The sequence below is a fragment of the Macrobrachium nipponense genome, chromosome 8 (assembly GCF_015104395.2).
Source record: "Macrobrachium nipponense isolate FS-2020 chromosome 8, ASM1510439v2, whole genome shotgun sequence".
Taxonomy (NCBI): Eukaryota; Metazoa; Arthropoda; class Malacostraca; order Decapoda; family Palaemonidae; genus Macrobrachium; species Macrobrachium nipponense.
In genome coordinates, this window is record NC_087203.1 from 41,522,101 (window position 1) to 41,544,357 (window position 22,257).

At 35.7% G+C, this 22,257-nt stretch overlaps 1 protein-coding gene and 1 pseudogene across 2 annotated transcripts in view; both read right to left on the reverse strand.

Annotated features, from left to right (window-relative positions):
- LOC135223327 (uncharacterized) overlaps nucleotides 1-4,492 on the reverse strand; it is a 24,914-nt pseudogene extending 20,422 nt beyond the window's left edge.
- Nucleotides 1-22,257, reverse strand: part of LOC135222715 (uncharacterized) — a 137,496-nt gene that overhangs the window by 74,671 nt on the left and 40,568 nt on the right. The gene's annotated exons all lie outside the window — the stretch shown is intronic.

A 22,257-nucleotide genomic window follows, 5' to 3' on the forward strand; every position in this document is an offset into this window, starting at 1 on the left:
GTTTTTTTTTTTTTTTTTTTTTTAGTTTTTATCGCATACATCGATTATTGTCTTACTTAAATGTGTCATAGAATTCTGAAATGTTACTTTGAGAACTGCCATCTGGTGGTCGCTGCAACAAACTGTATTCAGTTAGTGTGAGATCCATTTATAGTTGCTTACAGTTGAATATTGCTTTAAGTATTATTATGATTATTATGATTATTATTATTATTATTATTATTATTGTAGTAGTAGTAGTAGTAGTAGTAGTAAGTAGTAATACTCCAGTCACACGTAGTAATTCTGTATTTATATCTAGTAGTATATAATATATATAATATTATCCTAATTCTATCTATATCTATAGTAATATGTATATATATATATGTATATATATATATATATATATATATATATATATATATATATGTATATATATATATATATAAAATCTCCGTTACACACGCCATTGCTTCCTAATAAAAAATACAAGCATTTTCCTATTATTTTAATAATTATAATTATAACTTTCTTAATTGGGAAATGCGCTGTTATATTTTACATTTATTTATTGCCAGGTGAGACCATATAAAAAAATATTAATGTAATAGTAGGTTTATTAGTGAGAGAGAGAGAGAGAGAGAGAGAGAGAGAGAGAGAGAGAGAGAGAGAGAGAGAGTGGAGACTTTTTGAACCGTTATGAATTTCTCTGCAGTCTGGTGTACAGTTTCCTTGTAAGACCGAACAAACAGCCATTGTACTGCTTATTGACTCTCGCCAAAGCAAACTACTAGGGAATTCGGGCTAATTGTCGTCCTCGTAATTACGCCCGATGAAATATCCGAGTTTCAGATGTAAACATGATAAACTATTCCGAAGATAAAGGAAGGAGAGAAAAAAATCCGGAATTTGATTGTTCTCTCTCTCGTCGTCGCTGACATGTTCCCATTCCCGACTTCATAAGACTTTCCTCATTCCACACTCCTCATTCTCCTTTTCAGTCTTTCCTCATTCCACACTCCTCATTCCTCATTCCTCTTTTAAGACTTTTTTCATTCCACACTCCACATTCCTCTTTTAGGACTTTCCTCATTCATCACTCCTCATTCCTCTTTTAAGTCTTTCCTCATTCCACACTCCTCATTCCTCTTTTAAGACTTTCCTCATTCCTCTCTTAAGACTTTCCTCATTCCACACTCCTCATTCCTCTTTTAAGACTTTCCTCATTCATCACTCCTCATTCCTCTTTTAAGACTTTCCTCATTCATCACTCCTCATTCCTCTTTTAAGACTTTCCTCATTCCACACTCCTCATTCCTCTTTTAAGACTTTCCTCATTCCACACTCCTCATTCTCCTTTTCAGTCTTTCCTCATTCCTCATTCCTCTTTTAAGACTTTTTTAATTCATTCCACGACTCCTTTTAATCATTCCTCATTCCCAAGGGACTTTCCTCATCCTCTTTTAAGACTTTCCTCATTCCACACTCCTCATTCCTCTTTTAAGACTAAACTCATTCCTCACTGCTCATTCCACTTTTAAGACTTTTCCTCATTATACACTCCTCATTCCTCACTCTTCGTTCGTAATTCCTCACTCCTCTTTTAAGAGTTTCCTCATTCCTCACTGCTCATTTGTCATTCCTCAAGCCTCATTCCTCTTTAAAGACTTAACTAGTTCCACACTCCTCATTCCTCAATCCTCACTCAAGACTTTCGTCATTCCTCACTCATCATTCCTTACTCTTCATTCCTCATTTCTCAGTCATCACTTTCCGCACTCCTCATTTCTCTTTTATCACTCTTACCTCATTCCACACTCCTCACATTCCTCATTTCTCATTCCTCTTTTATCACTCTTTCCTCCTTCCACGCTCTGCATTCTTCTTTCCTCATTCCTCACTCGTCATTCCTCTCTTATCACTCTCCTCATTCCTCTTTTATGACTCTCCTCATTCCTCACTCCGCATTCCTCATTCCTCGCTCTTCATTCCTCAGTCCTGGAAAATGTCCAAGTGTATGGTCTTACTTCCCTGTTGACTTACCATACTTTCATTAAGGAATGCCAGTGATGCGTCCTTAATTACCTCTATAATATTTATCAGCTCACAATTAGGCTTTTGCGTAGAAGTATGGCTAACTGTCAGCATCGATGTGGTGTTTAAACAATTCTAGATTTTACTTTTATTTGTTTTAATTGCAGCTCCTAGTATTTTGACTCTTTTCCTAAGCTTAGATGGGTGTCTTTCTATATAAATATCTATATATCTATAACTGATATATATATATATATATATATATATATATATATTATATATATTATATATATATATATGTATGTATGTATTATGTGTATATGTATATGTGCTTTGTGGATCTGGTATATATACATATAACATATATGCTTTGTGGAGCTGAAATGCAAAGATTTCATGGTGCCTTTTCCTGCTTCTGGTTCTCGTCCACCCCCACCCTAACCCCCTTTTTACAAACCTCCCCTTATTTTTTCTTTCACTTTGCAACCTTTCCTTTGACTTTTTCGTCATCTCGTTTTCCAATTTCTGGAACACCTTCCTTTCCCCTTTTGAAGCTGCGGATCTCAGCACTGATAGATCTTTCATCTCCAAATCTGCATTTTTTCGTTTTTCTTTTTTCTTTTATTCATTTTAGCTTTCTTACCGTTTTCATGGCCCTTCAGTTTGGAGACGTTTTCCTTTGATGCGTGATTTTTGTCATGCGATTCAGTGGGCTGGAACTAATCTTTTTCTTCAGATGTTTTCATGGTCCCTGACGTTGATTTTAGAAACGTTTCTGTAACTTCAATGTTTTCCTTGTGTATGGAGAAGGTATCCAATGGATCAGGAGATTAGCTATAGTAGATTCACAATCAACTGTGCATCTGATGTCTAGGCCAGTCCCTTACGGCACTCCTGATTGGCTGTTGATAAGCCAATGACGGGGCTGGAAACTCTCAGTCCCTCAAGAGAGTTCACATAGGCAGGATGTATGCTCCCCCTGTCCTGAGGGATACGTTTGAAAGACGTATCCTTCAGGAGCGGTGGAACATACATCCTACCTATGCGAACTCTCGAGAGAGACTGAAAGTTTCCAGCCCAGTGATTGGCTTATCAACAGCCAATCAGGAGCGTCGTAAGGGACTGGCCTAGACATCAAATGCACGGTTGATGTGAATCTACTTTAGGAGCTATTTTAGGTACGTCATCCGCTTCTTATTTCATGAACCAGCGATGGTACAATTACGTTTAATCATTCTAATGTCACGAGAGCTTTTCTTTCTCGACACTAAAGCCAGTCAGCTTCACCTTCGACCACTTCTTCAGATAATACTCTGGATTCCTCGCCTGAGAAATTGATAGTAGGGACGATTCTAATACTATCCAGGTGTAATATAATATTAACGTAAGTTTCTCAGTGCCAATATAGGTTCGACTTGCTCCAGGATAATGATTTAGGTGGTAATTTATTTACCTTCTTGGTCGTTTGGCATTTTATTATTGAATGGTTTGGTGTTACATCCTACATTGTTCATTTTTTTTATTCTGGATAAGGATAGTTGGTGTTTTTTTTTATAATTTTTTTTTTTGAAGGGTACTGCTTCCAGTTCCGTAAAAATCTTTAAATTAAATGAGAAAGCTTTATAAGTTACAGTTATAGCTTGCATTTAATTTGACAATACTTTTAATTATTTGTTTGTAATTTTGAATTCGTACATTTGTGTGTATTGTTGTGGCTTTAAAAAGGTTCCATTATGGTAGTGTTTACGCTTGGACTGTATATAATATATATGTGCATGCATTAAGCAACAAATAGCCTTTATTATCCAATTCGCTCTACCTCGGAATTAATATATTTTCATATATGTTAACCGATAGAAATTCATACTATATTTCTGTGTGCAACTTTTTTTTTTGCAACAATATCCATTTCTGCCATTAATTATTTCCTACAGTCAGTTAATCGGTCGATCACTTTAGCCTCATTTTCTCTTTATTTTGACATACATACAACTTCTTCATTAACGACATTTCCCCCGCATGACGCAAAAGCAAGACGATACCGATCACTTAACGACTGCAGGAAGTCCAAATCAGTTTGCATGGCACTGAAATACCCGTCGTCGCGTCGCGTCTTGTCAAAAAAACAAAAGTGCAACGGCAGTCGTTAACGATCAGGCGCAAGTAGTGGTATGGTAAGTGTAGTGTAGTCATCTTGATCTTTTGAAATTCCGCGTCTTCTCACGCAAGATGTCAGATATTTGGTAGGTAAATTTCACCTGCGTTTGCCTCGCCTTGCCCTCTCTCTCTCTCTCTCTCTCTCTCTCTCTCTCTCTCTCTCTCTCTCTCTCTCTCTCTCTCTCTCCTGACATCGAGGCTTTGCCCTCGGCAGAGCGTAAGTCGCGTCCCCTTCATCGTGCTCTATATTTATTTTCCAGTTAATGAAAGGTGGAAGTGATGTGCGTAGTTCACGTCGCAAGTACGGAGCACCTGACATTTCAACGCCGTTGTCACCTCCTATCAACGGCTGACTCCTCCTCCTCCTCCTCCTCCTCCTCCTCCTCCTCCTCCGCGGGCATTGTTTAGGGAAGCCGCCAGCGTTTCTGCCGTATAGATAATAGTATCTTGGCTGTGTTCCTGTCACTTGTAAGGAAAGGCCGAAGAAAAGCTCCCCTCTGTGTTTGTCACGGCTGTTTCCCCTTTCCGTCTGAATTGCTGTGGAAACTTTCCTCGAGTTGCTTTTTCTCGGGAGTTTTTTTTTTTTTTTTTTTTTTTTTTTTTTTTTTTTCTCTCGGAGTGGCTGTTTCTGTTGCAACGTGTGATGTATGACTGTAAAGTTGAGAAAGAATACAGGTGGTGTCTGACTTTTTCAAAACTCTTAACTTCTAGCTGTGTTTTCAGGGTCCACAGATTCTACTGTATTGATTTTGGTTCCCAAGATCAGGGGCCTTGTTCAAAATGCGAACGTTTTACAGATTCGTTTCGAAAGATATACCTTACGGATCCGTTTAAGACTAGAGCATATCAAAGATTCACGGAAAACTATAGCCTTTCAGATTCCTTGACAGATATGACATTTCACTTACCCAATTTTGGAAATAAAAGCATTCTACCGGTCCATTTAGCGTGTTGGCATTTTACAGGAAGTAAGACGAAGTAAAGGAAATGTAGAAAACGAGAGACCCCGCTTGTTAAAAAAAGAAAAAGATAGACGAATGACTTGACAAATAGATAAATTGTTAAAAAAGAACAAGATAGACGAATGAATGAACAAATAGTTAACTTGTTAAAAAAGAACAAGATAGACGAATGAATGAACAAAAGATACTTGTTATAAGAACAAGATAAAGAATGAAGAACAATAGATACTTGTTTACAAGAATAAACGAATGAATGAACAAATAGATAACTTTTTTTTAAAAAGAACAAGATACGAATGAAGGAACAAAAATAACTTGTTAAAAAAAAGAACAACAATAGACGAATGAATGGAACAAATAGATAACTGTTAAGAACAAGATAGAACGAAATGATGAACCAAATAAGATAACTTGTTAAAAAAGAACAAGATAGACGAATGAATGAACAAATAGATAACTTGTTAAAAAAAGAACAAGATAGAACGAATGAATGAACAAATAGATAACTTGTTAAAAAAAGAACAAGATAGGACGTTAATGGAAAAAAATGAAAATGACAAATAGATAACTTGTAATTGAACAAATAGAAAAACAAAAAGAAATAGAAATCGAAAAAAATGAACAATAGATAAACTTGTTAAAAAAAAAGAACAAGATAGCGACAAATGAATGAAAAAACAAACTAGTAACTGTTAAAAAAAGAACAAGATAGACGAATGAATGAACAAATAGATAACTTGTTAAAAAAAGAACAAGATAGACGAATGAATGAAAAAATAGATAACTTGTTAAAAAAAGAACAAGATAGACGAATAAATGAACAAATAGATAACTTGTTGAAAAAGAAAAATATAGACGAACGAATTAACAAATAGATAACTTGTAAAAAAAGAAGAAGATAACGATAATTATTTTAAAAAAAAGACCCTTGTTAAAAAAAAAAGACGAATGAATTAAAAGAAGATACCTTGTTAAAAAAAGAAAAAAAAGACGAATGAATTAACAATTAGATAACTTGTTAAAAAAGAACAAGATAGGCGAATGAATTAACAAAATAGATAGAATTGTATTTAAAAAAATATAATACGACTTTCAAAGACCGCCCTGCAATACATGCCCTTCACTCCGATTGCACGGGACGGAAAATTATTCAATTTCATTGCACATCCTCTTATATTTTATATTGCAAAACACTTTGGCGTCACGATGACTCGTATCGGGGCGTCCCGTGTCAAAGGTCAAGAGATTTTGAGGGTCGAAGGTTCTAAAGAGCCATTGGAATCATATTTGTCGTTCGAGGGCTCAAACCCTTGTTGTTCAGACAAATATTCCCATGTTTACGGATTTTTATGGGTATTTACTGATTGCATATTGGGCATGAGGCGAGCTTTCACGTCGTCCTAAAGTCATTGTAGCGAAATAGGAAGATAATATATATATATATATATATATATATATATATATATATATATATATATATATATATATATATATAAATGTGCATATGCATTTTTGTCACATACACCGTGACTTATTTTCATTCACAGACATTAAGATAGAAATGTCGTTTAATACACAATTCAGTTCACCTCGTGAATAAAATACACTGAATGGGAATTATAAAGGTTACATGCGATTCGTACCCGGGCAGTTTCGAACTCCCGGCTGGAGTGACTATTTTTACCACTGGGCTATTCAATATCTTATATATATATTTACATATATATATATATATATATATATATATATATATATATATATATATATATATATATATAATCATTGCGATTAGAGGTAGTTGGTGCAAATATATTTTGATATCAAGTCTTATATTAGGACCAGGAAGTGACCATCTGGTCTTCTTATTAGTTCCATAACGAGTGTAACTTTGGTAATGACCTACTAAGATCACATCGAGCCATTAACTGCTGTCACCATGGTGATGTATAGGCGGTCTGCTCTCCCTATAGTGATGACAGCAGACATATATAGAATTAAATTTTGATCAACGGGACGATCAAAATTCTCGTGTGGTCCCCAATATTTTGTATGATTTCTATCTCTCTGTTTCTTTCTGAGGGTTGTGCTTCCCTGAATTGACTTAAATCACGAATCTCTCTCTCTCTCTCTCTCTCTCTCTCTCTCTCTCTCTCTCTCTCTTAACCTAGATGTGACGCTTTGTCGCTTATGCTTATAATTACTCTTAGCTTCTGACATTTTTTTTTTCAGACAAGAGTAAGGGGTAAGATGTATATACACGCATCTGAATATATAATGTAGACATTTGCATCAAATTTAATGTAGCATATTTAGTACGTGTCTTGAATATCATCACGCGTACTTGCTGAGTTGCACTGAAGTGAAATTTATATGTGCACAATGATATGGAGTGCTAGGATAAAAATTATCATTATTATTGTAATTATTATTATTATTATTATTCAGAAGATTAACCCTATTCATATGGAACAAGCCCACCAAAGGGGCCATTGACTAGAAATTCAGTTTTCCGAAGACTATGGTGTTCATTAGAAGGATGTAACAGAAGTTAATGAGAAATACAGAGATAAATTTAAAAATTAATAGATAAATAGAAAACATTTAAGTAAAATAATAAAATACAAGGGCAATTGTATCAGGGTAGTAATCCATCGCATCTCCGTTTGAACTTCTGAAGAAGCTCCAATTACGCGACGTCCTCAGGGATGCTGGTCTGTACTACAATTGTTTGAGGAATAATGGACCTCTGGAACTGAGAAGTTCGACAGCGAGACACACTCGCTGCTCTGCTTCATATTGGAAGCCGCAGTTCAAGCGAATCCGGTTACTCTCGGAGGTAGGTGAGGGGGGGGGGGGGGGGGGGGTGGGAGGGGGGGGGGGGGGGGGGGGGGGTGTCGGGGATCAATTGTGAATGTGTGAAAGATTCTCCGTTAAAATACAAATTATGAAAAATTAGCCCCAACCCCACCCGGGAAAAAAAAAGACCGTCCATCGATGGTCCAAGTTTCAATTACTCGTCTTTTTGAGCGGAAAGAAAACGAGAAAACTCGTGGTAAGAAGGAATGTCAGTGTTATAAAACCGAATAGAAAACGGCAAATTATTTAGCCCTCCCAAAGAAAAAAAAAAAAAAAAAATCCTGGGATCTTGACTTTCCAAAACACCGGAATATAAAACTACGACTCTGAAGTCTATAAATATGCTCTTATATATATATATATATATATATATATATATATATATATATATATATATATATATAATATATATATATATATATATATATATTATATGTATATATATGAATGTGTGTGTGTATGTGTGTGGAAGGACAATCTCTTGAGACCAAAGCTATTCAGGTGATTATATCGCTGACGATGATTATGACGTCAGCAGGGAGAGAAAGCAGCTTTAATGAGGGCCTTTCCTTTGGGGGACGAGAAATTGAAGTTGGGGGAAAAAGTGGGAGGGGAGAGAGTGATGGAGCTCTAGTATCAATAGAGAGAGAGAGAGAGGAGAGATAAGAGCAAAGTAACTTATTGTAGTGATGGGAAGAGTGATACATATATATATATATATATAATATATATATATATATATATATATATATATATATTATTCCCAGGGGGGATTATAATGAATAAAGTCTCGTCCCTCTTACAGGATTCAAACCCCGTTGCCCGGTTTAGAATCTACATGACAGTGACTTTAGCCACCTTGCTATCGAGAGAGAGAGAGAGAGAGAGATAATTGACGCCGACGACATTGCTGTAAATAAGCCTCTTGAATTCATATATATATATATATATATATATTATATATATATTATATATATATATATATATATATATATATATATATATATATATATATGTATGTATGTGTATGTGTGTGTTGCGTATTTGCGTGCGTGTACATAATATTGTACGGTTTATATACTCCTTCATATGTTTTCCTTCTTACAAAATTTCGTTTATGCCATTGCACATAAGCTGTCCAAGCATCATTATATATACAATTTAACCTTCAATATTGTTAAAATTGCACTGCGCTTTTGCTCACATTCACACATACACACATACACACATGCCACACCACCATACAATGGTAAGAAAATTTCTATAAATGTTAATTTTTAAAAAAAATTATAGTGTTAATCAAGTGGATTCCTCCTCGAAACTTTGTATTAAAATAAGTGATTAACGACGGTAATCAGTGTCTAGTCTTGGCCGACAGATACTTAGAAATGGGCTGCCTTTATATATTACATGAAGAAGAGAAGGTGTTAGAGTTAGGCTACTGTTGTAATACAAGACTAATTTTCGAGCTTTGTTTATTTTATGTTAAGGAATATATACACTAACTTATGAAATCGGGCCTCTGTAACACGGGCTTTTTGATTTTGATCCCCTTATGAAAGCTCGGAAGTAGCTGAAAGTGGGACATATGTATAATTTACAAACTACACCACAAATTTTAGTCAGCAGTATCAATAACCTAAACCCGATCCGTTTTTAATTTTTTATAGAAAAAATAAAAATGATCCTAGCCTCGCCGACGCCATGGGCCAATGATTGGCGAGCCAAGTCGAAAAAAACATGCATACGTAAGCAAAGTAAAACATCGTTTTACGAAATGGTTGCGACCATCCACCAAGACAGAAAAACCCCATTCACCTTATTCCATCGGCTCTGAAACCATAGTAGTCAAGAAAGGCTAAACATGATTTGAAATGTCCCCGTTGTTGCCAAAAAACTTTTTTTTGATCTGTCTTACGACTTGCAACTTTTTGTATTCAGTCAAGAGGAAAGCCCGGTGGCCATACTTGATATAGCCCGAATAGGTAATTATTCAGTTTTAGTTTTAAATCCAATGTTTTATGGTGCTGATTTTTTGGATATTAGCGCAACGTGATTATTAATTAACTTGGTAATGCATCAAGGATTTTGACATTTCCATTAACATCCACTATGCCACCAAGGAGAGAGAGAAGAGAAAAGAGAAGAAATTGTAATGAAACAGTCTTATATAACTATTTTTGTTATTTAAAATAGATTTTTATCCAAAGTATACCCAAAGCCTTTATAGCTAAAATATCCAAAGCAGACCAAAGGATCATCCGATATAAATTTTTTTTCTTTCTTCTTTAGTCTGTACGACATGCTGGATTATAAAGACTTTATGAATAGCGGAACGATACATAGAATGTGGGTGGGGTATCTGTGCTAAGCGTAGTTAATACTACTGTAGCAAGTAGTGCCGCAAAATAGTAATAGCAGCAATATCATGAATTAAACGTTTAGGCCAACTGCTGGGGATCCCTGAGGATCATTTTAGCACCTCCTTCCACTACTCGAGAAATGAGTATTAGCCAGAAGTAGATTTTCTATTAAACAACTGTCCATGATAGCTCCATTGTTATCCTGAATATTAACGAGGCCAAAAGTTGGGCGGTGGAAGCCTCATGACGTCATCCATCTGACGATAAGGAAGGTGAAGGTAAAGCCAAAAATACGGTACCCGTCTTATTTTTTTTTTTTTTGCCAGTAAAGGTAGATAGGCGATAAAATAAAAAATTGCTTGACATTGGGATACAGCAAGTTATCAAATCAAGTGTTCTAATGTGTTCTTTGAAAATTAAAACAAAAAAAAACTATTTCCCTACATCTTGCAAATCTGATGTGAACCTATAAAGTAGATTATAATTTCTTAGGACAACTTATTTTGGGGGGGTCGATAAATAATCGAGGGGGTGGTTTTTGTTTTCGTATTTTTGTCAAAAGTTGGTTGTTCATTATGACAATTTATTTTCATGGAGAGGACAGAGTTCATAAAGGTGTACTGCTTTTCTTTTATTTAAAATTTTTTATTGTCATTGGTTGCCAGGAAGGGTTTTATAGCCTTCGTTAACGTATAAGCAACATCCATCGAGCCAGAAAGGGAAAAGAAATTTGATGTCATAAGTTACTAACGAGTGCGTTCGAAAAACCGGTTATCTCGAGTAAGTTGGGCCCCCTTCTTTCCAAAAAAAAGTTCACCTTTTACATTTAAAGTACCAAAATTTATTCAACCTTACGTAATGCAAATACAGTAAAAAATTTATGTGTAGATATAATGTTGTACTCGAAAATAAGCGTTATATGTATGAAAAGCATCGATAAAAAAAGTTATTGCCAAAAAAACCCGTGTTACAGAAGGCCCTGAATCTTATAGTAATATATAGTGTATTGTATGCATGTATGTTACATGTATATAATCTAATAAAAAAGGAGCCCATAGAACACCAAAAAAAATGAAAGTAAGTTCCTATATTTCAGAGGACTGCGGTCTCTCTCTTCAGGCCAGCAAGTCTCTGAAGTCCTATAGTAGTTTCTTATATTTTTGGCCGTTTTTATGGGGCTCCTTTTTTATTAGATGGAATTATGTTTGTACCGAACCATTTTTTTCACCAAGTCATATATTATATATATTAATATATAATATATATATATAATATATTATATATATATATATATAAATAAATTAAATAATTATATAATTATAATATGCTTACATATATATGTATATACATAATTATATAGATAATGATTTATTATTAAACGTAAACATAAATTTTTATTATTGCATCAAAAGAAACATCTAATTTAATGAACCCTTATTTTTAAGAAGTTGTCGAATCGCTTTAGATAAACGTTTACCAAAGCTTAAAATTTAGTGATAATGATTGTAATTCCTCTCGAGTCATCTCATGCAAGTAAACTACTTCTCATAATAACTATTTTAGTCATTCTTAGCTTATAAGTTATCCATCTGTATTGAAGTGTTCCAGAAGGATGGAAGCCATTGCGTCATTAACGAATTTCCTCCTGCTTTTCTGTGTGGTTGAATGACGAATGGTCGAAATAAATGACTGTAAAAGTCGTTTATTTCGACCATCATGTCGGCAAGTTAATACAAATATTTTATAAAGTATTTCTCTTATTTCATGATTCGTGAAGAAATTTAAGTCTTGATGAAAGGTCTTCGGAGAATCTTTGATATAGACCACCTTAATGTATTGCAAATTTTGTGAATTGGTTTCATGAAGTAATGCTCTCATTTTATGTATCGTTAAGAAATGCAAGTCGTCATAAAAAGTCTCGAAGCTCTCGGAAGGAGAAATATGGGGAAAATTCAGTATTTTTTTTTTGTTACCGTCATAAAAAAACAATGTCATAAAAAAGTCTAGAAAAAATCCCTCGCAGAGAATGTGGAAAAATCAGTATTTTTCGTACCGTCATGAAGTTCAAGTTGTCATAAAAAGTCTAAGAAAATCCTCAAAAGAGAATGTAGAGAAATCAGTATTTTTTTTTCCATATCACAGGTATTCATTCCATTCTGCCCTGCAATATTCGTCACTATGTGTCCCTTACCTGAAAGGCTATACGTCTCTTATTAGAAACATACTGACACTTGAATACAGGAGCTGATGATGGTTTAGTCACCCTTCGTAAAGGGACCAGCCGAGGTGTATTTGACCTATTGACCTATTTGACCTCGCCTGTGCTCCAATCAGGGGCCTCTTGTTGCCGTTCAGTGCTCAAATTGAGACGCATTGGATGTCGAAGTCTCCGCTTATGCTTGGTCTTTTTACGGGTGGGCTTTTTCGTGCAAGATCCGTAATTTTATTGATGATTCGGAATACGAGCAGATTGCGTTAATGCTTGCGTGGTTGTGTTGGTTTGTTATTCCTCTCTCTCTCTCTCTCTCTCTCCTCTCTCCAGCAATTTTTCTTCTTTTCTCCCATATTTTTAGCGGTTAAATCAAGAGCTTCTACTTGGGTTTTTAGTCCCGATTACAGATGCTTTTAAAAGTAGATTCCCGTATATAGACAATCAGTCACCCGTCCAAGGGTGTTTTAAAGCCCTTGTTAGCGCAGTCGAAAATCGATACATGTGTCCAGCACCGACCCCTTATGAAAAGTGATGTTGACAAATGTTGTTGTAGTTAGAGAGAAGAAGATCCCTACGCGGAGATTCATTTGTATATTCCAGGTCAGTGAGCCTTTTGTTTCAGGCAGGTGGAAGGGCGTATATTTATAGGCCAGTCATTAAGGAAGTTTTCCCGCCGACGAAACAACGACAATGACAAAACAGCATCAACAACAACAGCAACAACAACACGTTTTCATAAAGCGTAATCCTCATTAGGGGGAGTGGAAGCGTTTTATGATGCAAACAAGGACTAACAGGTGGCGGTGAAATTAGTCACGTTAATTAGCGACATCATTGATTGATCGGCTAATTTGTTTTTTGAGCTTCAAATGCGTCGCGTTTAATTGGCGCATTTGCCAGTTCTTTTGACCGCTGGGTCTTGCTTGGTCCGATTGGTGGACGAGATTGGTTTTGTGAGTTTTTTTTTCTCTTTTTTATGTGATCTTTAATGTCATCTGGTTTGTACTGTATATTCTGTTTGCTAGGTTTTATTGTCGCATATTTGTATCATTATTATCATATTGCTTTATTAATCTATTTTTTTTATATTTCCCTTAGGGGGTTAGTGCCTTCAGTGCACCTCACAAAGTGCACTGAAGGCGTTCCTACCTCCTCCCTTCCGTCCAGCTGTCCAACCTCTTTAACTATTAATTCTTAGTGCAACTGTGGGATTTTCTCCCAATTCCACCTATAGTTCTTCGTTGGTCGAGTGGTTTACGTGCTCGCCTACCGATTCGGCAACCCCGAGTTCGATTCTCTCCTGGCAACGTGGATTCAGAGACATTTGTTTCTGGTGATTAGAAATTAATTTCTCGATATATTGTGGTTCGGATCCCACAACAAGCTGTAGGTCCCGTTGCTAGGTTACCAATTGGTTCCTAGCCACCTTCAGGCCAGACCTCGGAGAGCTGGTAATCAGCTCAGTGGTCTGGTTAAACTATGATGTATTTAACTTTTCCACCTGTACTTCCTTGTACACCATCTTTATTTTCTAGATCTCTTTATTTTGCTGTCCAGCCTCTTTAACTATTAATTCTTTATTTTGCTGTCCAACCTCTTTAACTGTTAATTCTTTATTTTGCTGTCCAACCTCTTTAACTATTAATTCTTTATTTTGCTGTCCAACCTCTTTAACTGTCAATTCTTTATTTTGCTGTCCAACCTCTTTAACTTCCTCTTATCACAGTCTCAATTGCCAAATTCTAACCTGAATCGTTCTCCTAGTAGCGGTTAGTTCCGACAGTGCACCTCGTCCTGTGCGCTGTAGGTATGGATTAAGGATTTTTGCAGCGTGCCATCGGCCCCTAGTTGCAACACTTTTTATTTCTTTTACTGTACCTCCGTTCATATTCTCTCTCTTCCATCTTACTTTCCACCCTCTCCTACCAATTGTTTCATATCGTAACTGCGATGTTTCCTTCCTGTTACACTTTTAAATCCTTTTTGCTGTAAGTTTTGCGTTTCAGCGCTGAATGATCTCATAGGTCCCACCGCGTGGCCTTTGGCCAGAATTATATATTAGTATTCTGTTCAATTCTATATCTCTCATTCTTCCTCATGGCGTTCTACTCTAAGCTAAGGTGGTAGGTGAACTTTCTATGGCTTAATCTGTAAGAGCGTGTATTCATTAAAAAACTAGCAAAAAAAAAAAAAAAAAAAAAAAAAAAAAAAAACATATTTTCTCCTTCATGTCTCATAACCCTCGTAATCCATCACATGAAGGAAGGAAAAAAAATCATGAAAAAAGTAATGGAAAATTCTTTTTCCCTTAATCGTCGTCCCTTGCATTTTACGATGACGTTATTAGAAGGATTAAGACGATTCTTGTGTGTTTATTAAAAAAAAGAAAAAAAAAAAACACCTTCGAGAAGAGTGGTTTTTTTCCCGTGATCTCGAGTTAGTTTTTCCTTTCTTTTCGAGTGTGGTCCGGTTAACTTGGCGTCTCCAAAATTAATTTGGATGATATAGTTTAAAGGAATTTTTTTTTCCCCTATGATTATGGTATTTAGTTTTTTATTATATAATAAATAAATTATATATATATATATATATAGATATAGATATATATATCTATATGACGTTAAAATAGCATAATTTTCAGCAATTTATTTTCATGTGTGATTTTTAAATAGTATTTTTTTCGTTATTTTTGTCGTGTGGAGAAGTGAGGTTTATATTTTTCAAGTTGAAGATATGGTGGGGTGGGGAGATCTATTATGTTGATATTTCGCTAGACCTTCAATTAAATAAATATTTAGAGTCAATTTAAACTCCTAATGCTAACTCGTCTCTTCAGTAACTATTAAGAACGATACATGTGTGTATATATACGTATATATGGGTAGTATATATATATATATATATATATATATATTTATATATATGTATATATATATATATATATATATATATATGTCTATTATATATATATATATATCTATATATATAAATATATATGTATATATAAAATATATATGTAATTTTATATATTTTAAATACGTTTTTCAAGATATGTTATATGAGACCATAGCCCCATCTCTCTCTCTCTCTCTCTCTCCTCTCGTCTCCCTCTCTGTCTCTCTCTTTTCTTCTTAAGAAATCGAGACTAACACCACCATTCCGAGGTCATACAGCACCTTTAAACGCTCTGTATCTTACGACGAAACAAAACAATGGTCGCGGGGCGGGGAGGGAAGGGGCCAGAGCTTTCATGATCCTTCCTATTAACCACAGGTTCTCTCGTTTGGTGGAGTTTAGGAGGACAATTCTCGCACATTTTTACGCTCTGCTTCTGTCTGCACGTGGGCAGGTATTATATACCTTCAAGACATTTCAAGTTTGCCGTGGCGAGAGTTGAGACTTGCTCGCCTCTCCGACGAAAGCTGACTGACAGAGGATAGGGGGCGGGAACTGGTTGGGATCATGTGCCTCTGCCCTTTGATGAGACAGATTGAGTCATTTTGCGGTCAGAGTTACAAGGAGTTACAAGGATTAGGATGTCTCAAAGACTTGTTAGTCCATCCGAGGAGATATCTTGAGCTCACTTATCTGTAGGCGAGCAGGTTTTGTTTTACGTGTTCATTCACAGTGGCCTAATGATTTGTCTTGCTTTCTTTTAAAACTCTCACACTGTTGCTTTTTGTTTACAAATTCTTTGGTGGCATGTTTGGGTTCATCCATGTATCACATATCTTGTATGTAAAGAAGTTCCCACAATGGGATGTGTTGCATCCCTAAGTTCTAGTTTCCATCCATTATTTCTTGTCTGGTTTTCGTTTAACGTAAATAGGTTACTGTCTGCTTTTGTTGTGCCCTTCAGTATTTTAAATGACTGAATGAGAGTGTTATTATTATTATTTATTATTATTATTATATTATTATTATTTATTATTAAAAATAGTGGCTATTTCAGCCGCGTTTATTTTGTATAGAAGTCTCTCTATTCTTCTTATTACTGACTTTTCTTCCGTACTAAAATTGGCTATTAAAACACCATAATGGGGTGTTCATGTCAAAAACGTGGTATTTGTCAAATTGTATAATATATTCAATTTGACAAATACCACGTCTTTTAATATATACAATTTGACAAATACCACGTTTTTTAATATATATAATTTGACAAATACCACGTTTTTGACATGATCCCTTAACGTTCTTTGCAGCGTGCCTTCGGCCCCTAGCTGCAACCACTTTCATTCCCTTTACTGTACCTTCCTTTCATATTCTTTTTCTTCATCTTACTTTCCACCCTCTCCTAATACTTGATTCAGAGTGTAACTGTCTTGAGGTTTTCCTCCTGTTGCACCTTTCAAACCTATTATTGTCAATTTCCATTTCAGCGCTGAATGACCTTATAGTTCCCAGTTCAAAGCATTTAGTTACTTAAGTTTCATTTTTCATTATCAAGAGAATTGATGTGTTGTGAGTTGTAAATAAGAGGAAAAATAAAATTCATTTTACTATATCATTGCGGTCAGGTTTGGTATTTTCGCTTACTCGGGGAGTAAGCCTGCAAGCTAGATTGTTGCTGTTGTTGTTGATGTTGTTTTTGTTGGGGGGGTAGGAAAGGTCAATGGAAGAGCCTGAAAAGGTCTGAAAAGGGTGTTTCGCGTTGAGTTAAAGATACAGGAATTTTAGGGTTAGATGTTTATGATTTTTATTATAATGAAAATGTAAAAACTAAGTGATGTTCATGTTGAACAGTACAGAACAATTATTTCTAATAAAATATGACGTATTTATTGAAATTTTCGTTGGTAAAACAAGGCTCTATTTGACCGTAGGTTTTTAGCACGTTTTATTTACGTTAAAAGTTAAGGAATATAATGTTTACAACTTATGCATGAGGGGAAAATCTTGCACGCATCCCAGGTAAGTTGGAGGTCGGATCACGCCTTGTTGTTTTTAGTGTGGGGTTTACGGTAGTTATCCCCAGTCCGTTGTTACTATTGATGTTTGTTATTTATATCCTTCATAATAATTTTCGTTAATAATTGTAAAGGAATTACTGCTAATTTTGTTGTTGTTGGTGCGGGGGGGGGTGGCGGTTTGTGATACATCACCTCACTTGTAATTATCTTCATGGCTCCATTTCTTCTCGTGGGATTGATCCAATATTTTGTGGCTATTGAATTACATTTTGTGCTTAAAGTAATAATAAAGGCTTGTCCACACTAGGAAACATTCAAAGTTTGCAACACGTTTTACCGCGTATTTGTTTCCCATCCAGAATGGAAAACATTTAGTGTTTCTGTGTGTATATGTAGTATATACACACATCTATAATGTATGTAGAATATATATATATATATATAATATATATAATATATATATATATATATATATACATGCCATATGTGCTTTTTTTTTTATTCTACTTTCACTTGTACAGTGTATATATATATGTATATGCCTCAGTGGCGTGGTTGGTATGGTGTTGGCGTGCCACCTCTGTGGCCGCGAGTTCGATTCTCGGGCATTCCATTGAGGAGTGAGAGAATTGTATTTCTGGTGATAAAAGTTCACTCTCGACGAGGTTCGGAAGTCACGTAAAGCCGTTGGTCCCGTTGCTGAATAACCACTGGTTCCATGCAATGTAAAAACAACATACAAACAAACAACAATATATATACATATATGTCAGCATGACCCACGATCTCTAAAAATTTTCTTCCTCCATTTCCCATCTCTTTTTCTTTCCCTTATCCCTCTCTCCTCGAGTGCTTTAAAATAGCCAAGGAGAATAGAGAGGCTACTGCACCGACAACCCTCCTGACGACAACTGAGGTCCTGACGGGAAACGTTGTTAGTAAACAGTTCGGAAAATGTTTGCAAACAATGTTTCCTAGTGTGGACAAGCGCTTTAGACTTGAATTTATGAATACCTGATAGATTGACCTGACTTTATGAAAACATGATTGATTGACCTGACGTTATGGAGACCCGTTAGAAGTGACTAGAGCTGTGAGAAATGATTCCGTCAGCAATAACATATATAAAGGAATAGAGTACAGGGAGGAAATTGCTTGAGGATACTACGTAGAAAACTGAGGGGGTGACGGAGGGGAGACTGAGAAAAATGATTTAAAATCAGCTGTTGTCACGTTAAAAAAAATTAGCAATAGGGGACATCATTAAGGCATTTCAAATCAGGTGTTGCCACGTTCTCTTGAAGCAAATTATAGATGTATGTGTATTTATAGTTATTTTAAATACTATTTGAAAGATATGTAGCATGAGATAGTGTAGTATTTCTCTCTCTCTCTCTCTCTCTCTCTCTCTCTCTCTCCAGAAATCGAGAGGCATTTCAAATCAGCCTTTTGCCTAGTTGGAGTTCCTCGTTGGACGAGTGGGTTACTTGCTCGCCTACCGATCGGCAGTCACGAGTTCGATTCCCAGCTCTGCCACCGTGGAATCAGAGTAATGTATTTCTGGCGATTAGAAATTCATTTCTCGGTATGATGTGGTTCGGATCCCACAATGAGCTGTAGGCCCCGTTGCTAGGTAACCAGTTGGTTCCTAGCCACGTCAAAATATCTAATCCTTCGGGCCAGCCCTAGGAGAGCTGTTAATCAGCTCAGTAGGCTTGTTAAACAAAGATATGTTCAACTTTTGCCTGGTTGGCTTTAAATGAATTGATAATAGAGGCGATGGCATTACGACAAGGCAACTAGTGAGAAGTATCTTGACCAGTGAAAGAGGTTGAGCCACTGATTTTGAAAAGGCGTTTGATAGATTACTATGGCAAGAAAAGTATACAAAATGGGTATTGAGAAAGCAGGAAGAGGTACCAGTGGCAGGTACATCAGAAGAATTAGAGGTAGATGTTTGTAGTCTGTTAAGGATCAGTGATAATTCATTATTTTTCTTAGTTAATTTAAGAATCTACAGAGGAAGTCAGAATTTGAGGCCCACGAGAGCTATTATATGTAGACGATTTTGGGTTAATAGTAGAATCAGAGGAAGAGGTTGGGGAAAATTAATATTTAAAGGATTGGAAGAGAAGAAAGATGGGGGAGGGGACGTTTATTGCAAATATAAAAAAAATGTTGTGATTAGAAAGGTTTGAACGATTGTATAAGGAGATAGCAATCAGGAAAGTGAAGTCAAACCGCGACCCTTTATTCTGCATATTAACATCAAACGAAGTAAAAAATAAATATATAAGTGCACATTTTGCTTTACAATATTGAGGTGCATGCAGATGTACAAAGGTGCAAGCATTTCATATGAAGATTTAACATTAAAAGTGTTAAAAATTTAAGGTGTTTTTTAACTTTAAAAGTGTTGCAAATTTAAAGTGTTTTTTAACTTTTAAAAGTGTTACTGTTTTTAAAAATTTAAGTGTTTTTAACTTTAAAAGTTTTGTTTGCAAATTTAAAGTGTTTTTTAACTTTAAAAGTGTTACAAATTTAAGGATGTTTTTTAACTTTAAAAGTGTTGCAAATTTAAGTGTTTTTTAACTTTAAAAGTGTTACAAATTTAAAGTGTATTTTAACTTTAAAAGTGTTACAAATTTAAAGTGTTCTGCTCTGTAAAAAGTATATGATTTAAAAAAAATGTAGACGCTATTAATGGTCGACCTAGAAAATGTAATGTTTTCTCTTGCGTCTTTCCAATTTTTAGAATAGGAATTCTCTTCGTCTCTGCTGTTCCCATTCCGCCTTACGAGGTATCCGTGTCAATAGAAGCATAAATTCAGTTTACTGGTAGATAGTTCTTCGAAAGAAGCGACATTAACATCAACAAACGTAATGACGCACCATCGATTAGAATTGCTTTCCCGCGTGGAGAAAGCAATTACTTTTCAAATATAAAAAAGAAAGCGTTATAGCCTCTATATATCCCTTTAGCATAAAGGTGACAGGGACGCGACAAAAAAACCAAGACGAAAAGGGAATGTCTGTAATAAAGTGATTAAAGAAAATTAACAACTGACTCTCCCCTCTCTCTCTCACTCTCTCTCTCCCCAGAATACGATGACCTCAATTCGGTAGCATTTTGTGTTGTTATTATTCGGAGCAAATGAAAAACAAGAGGAACTCGTTCTTCACTTTATGTAGGGCAATTGGGGGACCGGGGGAGGGGGGTGGGGGGAATGGGGGGGTGGGGGGGTTAGGGGGGGGGGGAAAAGGGGGGGAAATTAGCCAAGGTTACGGCGACTGTGAGTGTAGCCTTATTAACTTTTTCCTGGAAACGGAGGGCGTTATCTTTTGTTCCAGGAGGTTCAGCTAATTTTTTTTTTTTTTTTTAGCTTTTAGTTTCAACGTTGTTTGTAATAATGTGTTTTTTGACTCATTTGCGTGAATAAATGAGTGTGTGTATGTATGTATGTATATATGTATATATATATTACCACCGTGAAAAATAATAAGATTCGGGGTTGTAAGGCTCTGACCGGTTTCGACTTCATTTCCAAGCCATTGACGAAGGACTGAGGCATAGTGTTAGAAATCAGTACTGTCGAACATATTTATTCACCTGTGGTTATATGATATATATATATATATATATTATATATTATATATATATATATATATATATATAAATATATATATATATATATATATATATATATATATATGTATATATATATATATTATATATATTATAATATGTAATTATTTTATTGTCATGTTGTGGGCTCTGTGACAAAAGGGAAGACAATGCACTATCGCCTCTTTAGAAATTCCTCAGAAGCATCATCATCATTGAGTTCTCTCTCTCTCTCTCTCTCTCTCTCTCTCTCTCTCTGCTCTGCTCTGCTCTGCTCTGCTGTGATTACCTTGATTGCTAGCGGGTATGCGCCTATGATTACTTATTGTCTGTGCTGTGTCCTTTCCTATTGTCTCTCTCGTTTCGTTAATGGAAATGATGAACGCACACATTCTTAGGGAGCTGACAGTGGAACCATTAACTTGATCAGCGCGCTTCCACGCTATATGTTCGTACTTGCGTGAAGAGAAAGTGAGTGAGAAAGCGAAGGTATTAGTTTGGGTTATATATAGACAGTGGTCCCTAAAACAATTAAGCGATGAGTTGACGGAGGATTGAAAGTAAAAAAAAAAAAAAAAAAAAAAAAAAAAAAAAAAAAAAAAAAAAAAAGCTAAGGAATTAAACGGTGTTTTAGTTTCAAGGTTCTTTAAGTAACGTGGTCCCCTCCCCCGTAGGGAGGTTGTTCCGTCAGTGGACCTCATGCGGTGCACTGTAGGCATTACTTAAGGTTCTTTGCACCGAGCCTTCGGCTGCTAGCTGCAACCACTTTCGTTCCTTTTACTGTACCTCCTTTCATATTCTCTTTCTTCATTTTACTTTCCACCCTCTCCTGAAACTTGACTCATAGTGCAACTGCTTTGAGGTTTTCCTCCTGTTACACCTTTCAGACCTTCTATACTGTCAATTTCCGGTTTAGCGCTGAATGACCTCATAGGTCCCAGTGCTTGGCCTTTGGCCTAAATTTTATATTCAACTCAACTCATAGTCCTCCCTCTCTTAATGGCAAGAGGATTAGCATATACGCCAGATTTCTGTTGATGAAGGTTAGAAAGTAAAGGAATTACAGTAGGGAATTGGTTTCTACGCTCTTAAAATAACATCAGGCCAACTCCCATAAATGTGCCAGGATTGGCATAGACTCCACATTTGCAGC